Raw genomic sequence first — 13682 nt, 5'->3', positions numbered from 1 at the left:
GATGAATTTCCCTCTTAAAACTGCTTTCATTGTGTCCCATAGATTCCAATATGTTGTGTCTGTATTTTCATTTATCTCTAAGAATTTTTTGATTTCCTCCTTTATGTCTTCTGTAACCCATTGATCATTCAGTAACATATTGTTCATTTTCCAGGTGATGCAGGATTTTTCCTTCCTTCTTTTATCATTGATTTCCAATTTCATTCCATTATGATCAGATAAGATGCATGGTATTATCTTCACACCTTTATATTTACTAAGAGTTGCCCTATGGCATAATATATGGTCTATCTTTGAGAAGTATCCATGTGCTGCTGAGAAGAATATGTATCCACTTGATGATGGTTGATATATTCTATATATGTCGGTTAAGTCAGGAGCCACTTGTCAAAAGAAACTAACTTTATTTTTAGAACCACACACGCCAAACAAAACAGTCTCTCAGGAAAAACCCTCAGAGCCTCAACTGCCAGCACCGGCTTTCCACAAGCCTCTCTCTCCAACTCAAGCTTCTCTCCACCTCCCACAATCCTCCTACTCTTGAGGCCGATTGGCTGGGTCACGTGGGCGGAGCCAAAAAAGTCCCCCAATGAGCAGCTCCGTGGTCTGAAAGGGCAGGGAAACAGCCCAATGAGCATCACCGCAGAGGAGCCAATCAGCTAGATGTTGCTGGGGCCGCTGTGAGCCAATCATCAGCCGGCAGCTGGAAGTTTGCTGGGGCCCCTTCGGCTGTGGCTCTCAACAGTTATTGAGTTCTATAGTTTCTTTATTCTTTTGTCTGGAGGATCTGTCCAATGGAGAGAGCGGGGTGTTGAAGTCACCCATAATTATTGTGTTGTGGTCTATTTGACTCTTGGACTTGAGGAGAGTTTGTTTTATGAACGTTGCAGCACCATTGTTTGGTACATACATATTGATAATTGTTATGTCTTGTTGGTGGATGGTTCCTTTTAACAGTATATAGTGTTCTTCTTTATTCCTTTTGATTAACTTAGGTTTGAAGTTGATTTTATTCGATATGAGTATGGCCACTCCTGCTTGCTTCCGAGGACCATGTGAGTGGTATGATTTTTCCCAACCTTTCACCTTCAGCCTGTGTATGTCTTTTCCTATCATATGAGTCTCCTGAAGGCAGCATATTGTTGGATTTGTTTTTTTAATCCAGGTTACTAGCCTGTGTCTCTTGATTGGTGAATTTAAGCCATTAACGTTTAGGGTTACTATTGATGTATGGTTTGTACTTCCAGTCATGCTTATTTATTTATTTATTTATTTTAATATGGCTAGTTTTTCCTCTTTGGTTATTTTCCCCCCCTTTACTGAGTTACCTCCCACTGTTAGTTTTGAGTGCTGTTTTTCAGTTCCTCTTCTTGTAGTGTTTTGCTCAAAATGCCTTGCAGTGCTGGTTTTCTGGCTGCGAATTCTTTTAACTTTTGTTTATCGTGAAATATTTTAATTTCATTGTCAAATCTGAAGCTTAATTTTGCCGGATACAGTATTCTTGGTTGGAATCCATTATTTTTCAGTGTTTGAAATATGTTGTTCCAGGATCTTCTTGCTTTCAATGTCTGTGATGAAAAATCAGCCGTTAACCTAATTGGTTTACCCCTGAATGTAATCTGCCTCCTTTCTCTCATAGCTTTTAATATTCTCTCCTTGTTCTGTATGTTGGATATCTTCATAATTATGTGTCTTGGAGTTTGTCTATTACGGTTTTGTATGTTTGGGGTCCTGTAGGCTTCCAGGATTTGGCAATCCATTCCATCTTTCATATCTGGGAAGTTTTCTAAGATTATTTCATTCAATAGATTGTTCATTCCTTTAGTTTGAACCTCTATACCTTCTTCTATCCCAATGACTCTCAAATTTGGTTTTTTTATGACATCCCATATCTCTTGGATGGATTGCTCGTGATTTCTTAGCATCCTTTCTGTGTTGACTATATTCTTTTCAAGTTGATAAACTTTGTCTTCATTATCTGATGTTCTGATTTCTATTTGATCTAGTCTATTTGTAATATTCTCGTTTGAGTTTTTAATTTGGTTTATGGTTTCCTGCATTTCTAGGATTACTGTTTGATTTTTTTTAAGATCTCTATCTCCTGGTGGAGTTCCTTCTTTGTAATTTGAATTTGCTTATGCAATTCGTTTTCAAAGTATTCTTTCATTGTTTCGACTTGCTGTCTCATCTCTAAGATTCCATTCCATCTGAGTTAGGTATGCCTTGAGTTCTTTCTCTGTCCATTTTTCTGATGCCTCTAGGTTCTCCTGTGAATTTAAGTTGTCCTGCATTGTTTGTAATCCTTTTTTCACTTGTTTTTTCATGGTGCTCATGTTACTTTCCAACTCTGTTTGACTGCTGTGTTTCTGTTTTCTCCTTTTAATTTGTTTTGGTTTTTATAGTTCCAATATCTCTCCTTTGTGTTTGGAGACAGTGTTTAGAGATGTTGTATTTAATTGTGATTTAAGGTAAATTCATTAGGTTCATTAAAGGCCTACAGATTTTGATGGCATATAGAGAATTGAGGTTTGAACTTAGGATTTTATGTTAAGGTCAGGCGATTTGATGGTATGGAGGTTAGTATATGTTAGCTTCTTTGGGGGGTTGCTCAAATGCAGGCGGATATTAACAAGAGAATAGACAGGAGTACTTGTGGATAGTTAAGGGCTTAGGCGGACTTTAGTCCGACTCGTAGTATTCATCTATTTGCATTTAGTAAATTATACGTAATCTGGGTGGTCATGCTTAAGATTAAAGATGGGGAAAAGGCAAGGAAGCAAACCAAGAAAGAGAGAGGGAGAAAAGAAAGAAAGAGAAAAGAATAGAAAAGAAAAAGAAATGATAAAAAAATAATAAAATGCAGTAAAATAAAAATTACAATTAAAAAAATTAAAATTAAAAAATTAAAAAAAAAAAGGCACTGTTAGGCTTCTATTTTCTTCGCTTCCAGTAGGTGGTGCTCTGCCTTCTGGGCCAAGATTTTGCCCTCCGGCTGTAGGAAACAATCAGTGTGAGGCCGCTCCCTCCTCCCCACCCTGGTGTCTCTCAAAACCTGTTAGCTTAGGTTTATTCCTGGACTCTAGTCTCCTCGCATCTCCTGCCAGACAGGCCTTCCCCAGTGTGATACCTCTCTGCAGTTCAAGCTATACTCTGGGCCTGCAGTTTCCTGGATGTGGCTCGAGGGTATTGGGAACCCGCCCCTTATTGTTTTGATTCACTCCGATAGCCCCTCCTCTGAGAGTTGGCGAGACAGGTTTCCTTTTCGCCGCTGGTGGGAGGGGGGAGTTGGAGGTCAGGTACCTTTACCTTTCCCCACGCCTCTATTCACGCTCACTCTGATATTCATGCCCCCGGAAAGCCGGGGAGAGATTTTATGCGATTTCCCCGCTGTATGTGAGAAGGGCTAAATGTCACACACCTGTTCTATCGCTATACTTGCTGCGATCTGTCGGAAACTGGAGATGGTGATGTCAGCCCTCCAAGATGGTGGCTGCTGGCTTCCTCGGTGGGTTGTCCGGTGTGGAGGACAGACCTGGACTGTTTCTCTCCCTCGTCTCAAACCCAGAACTCAGCCTGGAGCACAGTGAGGGCAGAGTTGGCAGGACCCCACTGAATCCGCAGCACCATTTCTCTGTGTTGCTGGCATGCCATTTCTCGGCGCACCTTAGTCTGTGGGGTGGGCCGCCGATCAATCAGTCTGAATCTCCGGGTGCACGGTTCACTCGCGATTGAGCCCCAGTAATTGATCCTCGGGTGATGGAAATCCTTCCTCTAGGTTTCAGTGCACCCAAATTTTGCTGGAAATTCCTAACAAGATAGCTTTTGGCCGTTTTAACTCGTTATTCACCTGCGCAGTGACGCAGTACACGGGGGCGATGCACTCTATTCGCCGTCATCTTCCTGCAACACTATTAATGGTGGGGACCAGTGTTATATAAGCCAATTAATGCTAAAAGATGGTTAAGAACATAATTAATAGAAAAGTGATAGGAAGGTAGAAAGAGTTTCCAGTTTCAAAAAGTGAACTGAGAGAATTCAGAAGAGATGTAGGATCTGATGGTCATAAGAAAAGACAAGAAAGAAGTAGCAAAGTGAAAGAACCTAGAATTTGACTGTTAGCAGAGGAAAAGAGAGAAAGAGAAAAGATAAATGAAAAACAATGCAAAACAAAACCAAAATATGCTAATCAAAAGCCCTAACTTTCAAAAGGCAAGAAAAATAGCTACATTTTAAAAATATGAAAATTTAAAATGATAAAGAGAAACAAATATATGTATATCTGTTCATTCATCAGTCAGCACAATAAACACACACACACAAACAATAAAAATAAAAGAAAAAAAGAAAGAAATCTTAATGAAAAGGAATTGTTTACACATGGGTCGTCAAAATAGTCAATGAGAATAGATAATCACTGTCTGTGTGACTGTCTTTCTGTTTCTTCTTGAGTTATGTAATGAGTGGGAGAGCAAGGGCTGAGGGTTGTTAAACCCTCCCTCTTTTTGTGTTGCTCACCAAGTTGCCAGTTGGAGTTAAAAAATTCTCAGCTTTCCTTCTTTCCAGTAAAGGTAGGAAGAGATGGAAAGTACTGTCAGCTGAAAATTTCCCTGCACAGTCCAGGCCAATGTATTTTTATGTTGGGGTGCTGCAGAGTTCTGTGAGTGGAGTTCTTTTTTTTTGTGTGTGTGTTTTTTGTAGATATACATGACAGAAGAGTGCATTTTGACATATATACATGGATTATAATTTATTCTAATTAGGCACTGTGAGTGGAGTTCTGATAGTGGTGCTGGGTCTAATTAGGCTTCAGGGGTTTTGTTGGGTTCTGATTGATCTGGAGAGATTAGATCAACACATCCTAGGGACTGGCAATTGCAGATCTCTTCTGGGAATTTGGATCTCAGGAGCCCTCCAAAGGATTCTATTCATGAGGCAGGGGAGCCAGTACTTCATCACCTCTCCTGCCCATGAACACAGACTTTCCAGGCTTCTTGGTCTTAGACTCTGAGTGTATTCATACTCCTGTTCAGATTCTCAACCTGCTTCAGCTGGTCTTTTGAGCCACCAGACTCAGGGGAAAATGAGTTAGGCTCTGTTTTGCTTTTCCAACTTAAACCCACCTGGGTATATGTTCTCTGTGCTTGTTACTCTCATTCTTCTGAGTATACCCTAGGTCCTGTGGCAGATACATGTGAGGATTGTGTAAAATCTTTGCTTGGATCTCTTAGCTTCCATAGCAGCAGCTGCAGCATGGCCACCTCAGGATGGCCTCCACTTCAGCTCTCTATAGCCAGTTGGGAAAATGGGGCACTCATTATGCCCAGTGTATAGTGCAGCCTCTGGATCAGCTAAGGGCATGCAGCTCTTCTGATCTCGGGGTCTCTGTACTAAATCTATTTGTTTGTTGTGTTTCTCTGTGTTTTTCCTTCTTCTGTGCTGAACCAGTGCCGCTACCGGTGCTGCTGCAATAGGCTTGAGTTCAATATATTCTTTCTTATTTGTTTAATGTACCCAAATTTCTGAGTGTCCAAGACACTCTGACTGTCCAGTATTGAGTTTTAGTGCAATCTCTCTTTGACCCACCTTGCAGAGTTGCAGTAATCCTACTTGAATCTCAGGTCACAGAGAGACTAGGAATGCAGCCTTACCCTAGCTCCCCATCTTGAATCTCTAGACTACTTTTAATTATGAGAATTTTTTGAACTACAAAGATTTTTAAAAGTAGACAATACAAAAATTATTTTAAATTAAACTGTAACTGAAGAGATCATTTAAACACCAGAAAGAGAAAGAGGAAATAAAGACACAATGACATAAAACATGAATTGTTTACCAAAATAAATCATGTGTTTTCACTTGGTAAATGCCCCAGAGACACTCTTTTTGACTAAGTTAAATTAGGCAATTGACATATCAATTGTTTTACATACTGAGAAAATAAGATCTGTGGACTAATAGAAAATATTCATTGTATTTACTGGATTAATTTTGGGGAACCTATGATTTGTTTGTTTAAAGTGAGCCAGAGTATGAGCTTGCTTTGAAGCAAACTTTATAACTCCTGAGGAAGGATGTAGTGATTAGGTTACTTTTCACTTACTAGTAAAGAGAATTGTTAATAATAATGCTGCCTCCATAACTGTGGTTCAACTTGAGTTGTTTTTTTTTAAGTTTGAAGGACATGAAGCATTTTTGATTTCTGAGGCACAATTGTCAATTTTTGTTTTTTGAAAATTTAAGAGATGGCTTTTTAATTCTGATAGGACTGTGCTCTTTTTCTGGTACATAATATCTTTGCACTTCATTTTTTCTCCCTGCTCATTAGCCTCCTCCCTTTAAAAAAAAATCACACACACACACACACACACACACACACACACACTCACACACATTCATTCACACAGATGCCAATGGACCTTTATTTTATTTATTTATATGAGGTATTGAGAATTGAACCCAGTGCCTCACACATACTAGGCAAGTGCTCTCCCACTGCGCTGTGACCCCAGTCTCCACCCTCACCCCATATTTTTATTTCTGTCTCTGACTGATGTTATTGTTCAACCATTCTTTTTTCAATATTTTTAACTTTCTTATCTCATTGTTCTTCTATAGCACCTGCCTGGTAAAGTTCTAACTCTGGACAGATTACTCTCTTTGCCTACATTGGGATTTTGGATCAACAGTAAAGAAAGTACACCATCTCAAAGATTGTCATTTTATAATTGTGGTCTCTTACCTTCAACAAGGCCTGCATTTCTATTTAGTAATCCTGCTAACCTTTGTGAGGTTAAGGTCTTTCTTTCTTTCTTTCTTTCTTCTCTGTACTCTGGCTATTTAAAATATAGTCATATATCTTCAAATGTGAGATTTTTAACTTCCTTACAACAGATAAAATAATTCTCTTACTTCTTAAAACAATACAAACCAATATATGAAAGAACCCCTCAGCTGGCTCCCACCAACCTATAGTCTTATCTGTAACTCTGCCTATCCTTTCGTACTATTATAATCTTGAGAGGTGTTCTTAACAACTCTGAGGTTAAAGCAGTTTCATCACATATGCTTTGGACATATGTTTATTCAGTCTCAGGGACAGGGTTTACTCATTGTCTCTTTTGTCATCTTGTAGCTTCACCCTTCTTGTACTTTACTAATTCATCCCAAATATCATTTAAACTTGCTCAAACATTTCATGTGTGGGTTTTTTTTTGTTGTTGTTTTGCTGTAATCTTTCTCAAATGCATGTCTGCACAATTACTATCCTTTCCAGAATCCTTAATTGTAGAGTGATTCATAATCTCTACTTCTTCACTTATCCACTGTCCCAAGCCATTGCCTGCCACGACCTGTGCTGCTGTTAATTCAGAAACTGGTGAGGGGTGATGGGGAATTAAGGAAAACATACAAACATTTAGAGAGAAAAGCAAGATCATATGGGAGACTGAACTCTGACTGAGAACAGTGACCCAAAGCTGGACCCACACGTTTATTATATATGTTTTATATAGGTTTATTATATAGGTTTTATATATTATCACTGTCAGGCCTGTTGCAGTTAGAGTCATGTGTCACTCAGTAGCAGTGTGACCTTCAGCATTACAATTTTTTTAACGTTTATTTTTTAGTTGCAGTTGGACACAATACTTTTCTTTCTTTCTTTTTGATTTTTCTTTCTTTCTTTCTTTTCTTTCTTGTGCTGAGGATCGAAGCCAGGACCTTGCAATTGCTAGGCAAGCACTCACTGCTAGGCAAGCACTCTACTGCTGAGCCACAACCACAGCCCTCAGCATTACAATTAAAAAAATTTTGAACAGAGCTTGATTCAAACAATTTGTGGGGGTCTATCTCCCCCTTTTTGTTTTTGTAATTGTAACTTAATGGACAAGTGAGCTCATTCTACAATGGCCTGGCCTTGAGGATTATAAGGGATACCTGTTTAGTGATCAATATGATTTCATTACAAAACTGTGGAAAAGGAGACCTGGTATAAGTCAGAGAATTATCAGTTTTAACTTCTGGAGGATGGTCTAGCTCTGTAGCTAAGTGGCTAAGCAGTTGGAAGTGACTTGATGTACAGTTTTTTACTTGGCCAGAAAAATTAGCAAAAGTCACCTGCCAGGCATGTGGATTAGCCCAACTAATCCTTTTATACTCTTAATATACAAATCAAACCTGATAGAATCTTAACTCTTTTTTAAAAAAAATTTTTGTAGAATGCCTTTATTTTATTTATTTTTATGGGGTGCTAAGGATTGAACCCAGTGCCTCACATGTGCTAGGAAAGCGCTCTGTCACTGAGCCACATCCCCAGCCTTAATCTTAACTCTTAACAACCTTGTTTTTGGTGAAGACATAGAAACAAAGAAAATGAAAGTCTCATTTGTGCTGAATCTAATTTACTTATTTTTAACTACATAAGCCAAGATGCAAATCTATATAGTTAACAGTGCTAGTCATTTCTTTTTTTGCTAAAGAAAAATTCTAAAAGTAATCGATGTTGCATCTTAGGCATTTTATAGAAACCAACACTTTATTGTCTAACCATGTAGAAAAATGTGAGTTAGTAATTTTGAAGACATCTTTATTTTTTATCTATTTACCCAGTCCAAACTGAACTTTTTTTTTAAGCCATATAAACCAAAAAATATTTGGATCCATTTCTTATTTAAATTTTTATTTATGAGTGCTCATTTATATGCCAATTTTGATACCATGTACACGATATATAGACTGAAGCACATATGTAGACTCAATGACATAATACACAGGTGTGCACACATACACAAAATAAACAGGAAACAAAGATTTTATAACTTTTTATAAAAAAAGTAGGTAGGAGACAATGTTATAGATGTTATTTAAGTCTTTATTAGATTTAACCTGTTTGAAATTAATATAGAGCTCATCAGACTTTTATATTATGACTTAAATATAGGGCAGGCCTGTACAGTTGGAAATGCCAGGATGATCACTGAAAGCAAAGGTTCAAACAGCTAACATTTGTCCTTTATGGCTATCAGATCTACCCCCAACATCACCATGTCTATGTCCTTTTTAGGATTTAGTAAAAAGAATTTTTTTATTGTATTTCAAAGGTAACCCTAGAAAAATTGGTCTCTGAACAAAGACAAAGTGTAAACATGGATCAGAAAAATGCATTGATTTAGGAGCACAAGATTAAATGTGAATTCGCCATAAAACCATTAACTCAAAAATAGAAAATTTTAAAAAACAGGAGTTCTAGAAAAAATTACAGACCACAATACTTTAGTAAAAGATCATGTAGAACACCTTTATCAAATCAAAGTGCACTTTTAGCTTAGTTTAGAGTCAGTTCACTCTGTTTTTCTCTTTGCTATAGCATTTAGGGAGGAATTTGTTAGGAAAGTGGTGTGGCAGAATACTAGAGGTAAACAAGATCAGTAGCCAAGCTGAAGTGGCTTGAATTTAAAGGGGACAATTTTTCTCCTTTTGTCTTAACTGATTTTTCTATAATTCTTGTAATCTTGAAAGCTGTGTAATTTACATCTTAAGTCTAGGAGAGATAAGAGATCTAAAGAAACTAAGAAGCAAGGAGGGCTATTTTTAAAAAATATATTTTTTGGTTGTAGATGGACACAATACCTTTAATTTATTTTTATGTGGTGCTGAGGATTGAACCTAGTACCTCATACATGCAAGGCAAGCGCTGTGCCACTGAGCGACAATCCCAGCCCCATGGCTATTGTTAAAACTATTTCTTCTTTTGTAAAATTATTCTCTTAACGTGTGGTGCTATAGTTTATGTTTTGTCTGGAGACTCTGTTGCAGCAGTGACAAAGTGCTGATCTGTATACTCATAATTTTAATTTTGTCCTGGTTAGACTCCCTGCCTTCAGTTCCTGTTTACTCGAAGGAGGCAAGGGCTCCAGTGGGGGAGGGATAGGTGCTGTCAGCAGCGGACTTGTTGTTAACAGTTTATAACCATTATAGGTGTTTTTAAGGCCAGGAATCATGTCAGAAGCCGGCCATATCACACTTTCTTTTTTTTTTTTTTAATATTCTTTTTAGTTGTTGATAGACCTTTATTTTTTTATATGCAGTGCTGAGAATCAAACCCAGTGCCTCACACATGCCTGGCAAACGGGCCACCGCTGAACCACAACCCCAATCTCCTGTATCACACTTTCATGAGATGGGTTGAGAGAGTCTCACACAAAAGACCATAAAGTAAAAGTAGCCACAGGTGCCTTGTTTGTGTCTTCAGCTGTATACCTATCATGCGGGTTTTTACTAAGTCTCTTCTATGTCTCTGTATTTCTTTAGGAAACCAGGGCTTAATTTTAGTAACAAATTTTAAAATCTGTGACAACTGTGTCTTCCTTGATTTAAGCAAAGCAACACAGAGATCCCTTTCTTTGGATTCTATATGTTCCATGTTTTACACCTGACTGTACTGTGCTACTTTCCCAAAATGACTGTGTTCTTCAGAATTGTCCCCTCATCTAATCATCAAAGAGAAGTTCCCCTGTGTCTGGTCCTTGTTTGGGTGCTCTTTTACCAGCGAGGGGCAATGGAGGATTAAGAAAAACCCACAAACATTTAGAGAGAAAGTGGGATACTGAACTCTGATTGAGAACAGTGACCCAGACCTGGCTCCACATGTTATTTATATCAGTTTTATCATCAAAAGTTTATTTATGAGAAAGTTTCTGCAAAGCAGGCAGGCTTGTAGGTCACAGCATGGATGAGACATTAGGGTTATCATGCTATGCTCAGAATCTTCTATCCCAAGGAGTCAGCATCTGAGTTTCAAGGTCAGAACTGATATCCCTGGGTGTTTGCCCAGAGAGACCCAGGGCCCTTGGCATAGTAACTGGCAAATGTTAACCCTGTACTTTTGCACAGGGAGAATTCCAGTGCAAGTACACCACAACAATAAGGCTATCAGACACCTTGATCCACATCACTGCTTCCCACAATTACTGTCTAGTTTCCGCCTTCACAGCTCCACTAAATTGTTCTTGCTGTCATCACCAGTAATTTCCTTACCACTAAGTCTAGATACTTTTTTGCGGAGTTAATTTTATTGAGGTACAATATACATAAAACAAATGCTCCTTCTGATGAGCAGTAATGATTTTATCATAGTTTGTTTATTCATTTACCAGTTGGTGGACTTTGGATTTTTTTTTTCTTTTCAGTTTTTAGTTGTTAGGAATAAGGTCCTGTGAAGATTTGTGTCTTTGGTTAAGATGTATTTTTGTTTTCCTTGGATAAACACCTAGGAGTGGAAATCTTGGGTTGTATAACTTTAGAAGAAATGCTAACACTTCTCTAGAGTAGCTATTTACTTTTGCATTTCCAACAGCCACATATAAGAGATCTTCTACTTCCATATCCTTGCTGAGAATTGGTCTTTAATTTTAGCCATGTTAGTGTATGTATAACAGTGATTTTGAGTCCTTGTCCAGTCTTAGTGTCAGAATAATGCTGTCTTCACAAATTGAATATGGAAATCTTTCCTTCTCTTGAATTCTTAGGAAAAATTTGAGGAGGACTGATGTTAATTTTCCTTCAAATTTTCAATAGAATTCTCCAGTGAATATAACTCTCTTGGGGCTTTGTTGAAAGTTTTTGATTACTGTTTCAATCTCTTTAATAATTACAGGACTTTTCATATGTAATTTTTTTTCTTCATGATTACATGATTTAGTCTTGGTAGATTATATATTTCTAGGAATTTATCCAATTCTTCTAGGTTATCTAATTTGTTGATGGATAGTTCTTTTTAAAAATTTTTAATTTTTTTTGGTACTGGGGATTGAACTTGGGAGCACTCAACCATTGAGCCACATCCCAGCCCTATTTTGTATTTTATTTAGAGACAGGGTTTCACAGAGTTATTTAGTATCATGCCATTGCTGAGGCTGGCTTTGAACCTGTGATCCTCCTGTCTCAGCCTCCCAAGCTGCTGGGATTACAGGTGTGCCCCACCGTGCCCAGCTCGGATAGTTCTTAATATTATCCTTTCCTGCATGCAATTAGTTGTATTGCTCCCAATTTAGTTATTTGAGTTTTCTGGTTTTTTTTTTTCTTAGTCTCACTAGGGGTGGGTTAATTTTTTTTTTTTTTAAACAAAAACTAACTCTTGGTTGAATTTATTTTTTTCTGTTTTCTATTTCATTTATATCTTCTTTCATCTTCATTATTACCTTCCTTTTTTTCTTATTAAGTTTAATTTTTAAAGTAAGTTTGTTTATTCATTTTTCATGTGTTTACTGCTATAACATTTCCTCTTTGTATTGCTTTAGCTCCATCTCATAAGCTTAGGTATGATGTGTTTTCATTTTTATTTGTATTGAGATTTTTCTTAAATCTTAGTGATTTTCTCCTTGTTGGTTGTTTAAGAGATTAAGATTGAGTTGTATCAGTTTTAGATATTTGTGGATTTTTCTGTTTCTTGCTGATATTGATTTCTGGTTTCATTCCATGGTGATGATACTTTGCATAATTAGAGTCATCTTAAACTGTTTTTTGGTTTAACCTGTATGAAATATGATATGTCAAGAGCTTTGTAATGTTTTGAACAACCAATAAAAATAAATAAATAAACCACAAAAAACAAAACAAAAAAAAAAAAAAAGAAAAAGACATTACGGCTGCTGGAATTTTGGCTCTGCAAAAATTAACTGTGTAATCTTAGACAAGTCACTCAATTAGCTGCCTAGAAAAAGGAAGACACAAGATACTTAGTCTAGATGTGTCTTCCCTTAAATTTGTATGTTGAAATCCTAACTCTCAAGGTGATGATATTAGGAGGTGATTAGATCCTGATCATCCCCATAATGGAATTAGTGCTCTTATAAAAGAGGTTCCAACAAGCTCCCTTGCCTCCTCCATCTACCCTGGGAAGAAGAAAGAAGATGCCATTCTGTGAATCTGAAAGTACACTCTCCCAAGACACCAAATCTTTTGGGCTTTTAATCTTGGGACTTCCAGCCCTCAGAACTATGAGAAATACTTTTTTAAAAAAATATTTATTTTTTAGGTGTAGATGGACACAACACAATGCCTTTATTTTTATGTGGTGCTGAGGATCGAACCCGGGCCCCCCATGCTAGGCAAGTGCTCTACCACTGAGCCACAATCCCAGCCTGAGAAATAAATTTTTATTTGAACATATACTTTTTGTTCTGTCACCAAGATGGCTCTCAGTGACTAATAGGCAGGTAGCATACACAGCATATGTACATTGGATAAAGGGATGATTCGCAGTCTGGAAGTGAAAATTCTTCACTTCAGTCTGGAGGTGAAATTCTTCATGCTACTGAGAGTAGTGTGTAATTCAAAACTTATGAATTGATTATTTTTGGACTTTTTCATTTAGCATGTTTGTATTCCTGTTGACCTTGGGTAACTGAAGCTGTGGAAAGCAATATGATATGGAGAGGGACTACTATACATATACATATTTATATAACTTACAATTAAAATATATGATGTAATCAGCAATTTTAATAATTACTATAAGATTATAATAATGATTTTGAAATTATTATTATGATTATGCTTATATGCTTGTTTGTCAGTAAGGTCAATGTGCTGCATGATGATGTGTCAGTCAGTGACATACTGTATATGTCACGGCAGTCCCACAGGAGTATAACAGAGATGAAAAATTTCTATTTCTTAGTGAC

This window comes from Marmota marmota, unplaced genomic scaffold, assembly GCF_001458135.2.
Source record: "Marmota marmota marmota unplaced genomic scaffold, marMar, whole genome shotgun sequence".
Classification (NCBI taxonomy): Eukaryota; Metazoa; Chordata; class Mammalia; order Rodentia; family Sciuridae; genus Marmota; species Marmota marmota.
The sequence above is the reverse complement of the archived record's forward strand: the minus strand, read 5'-3'. Positions refer to the sequence as shown.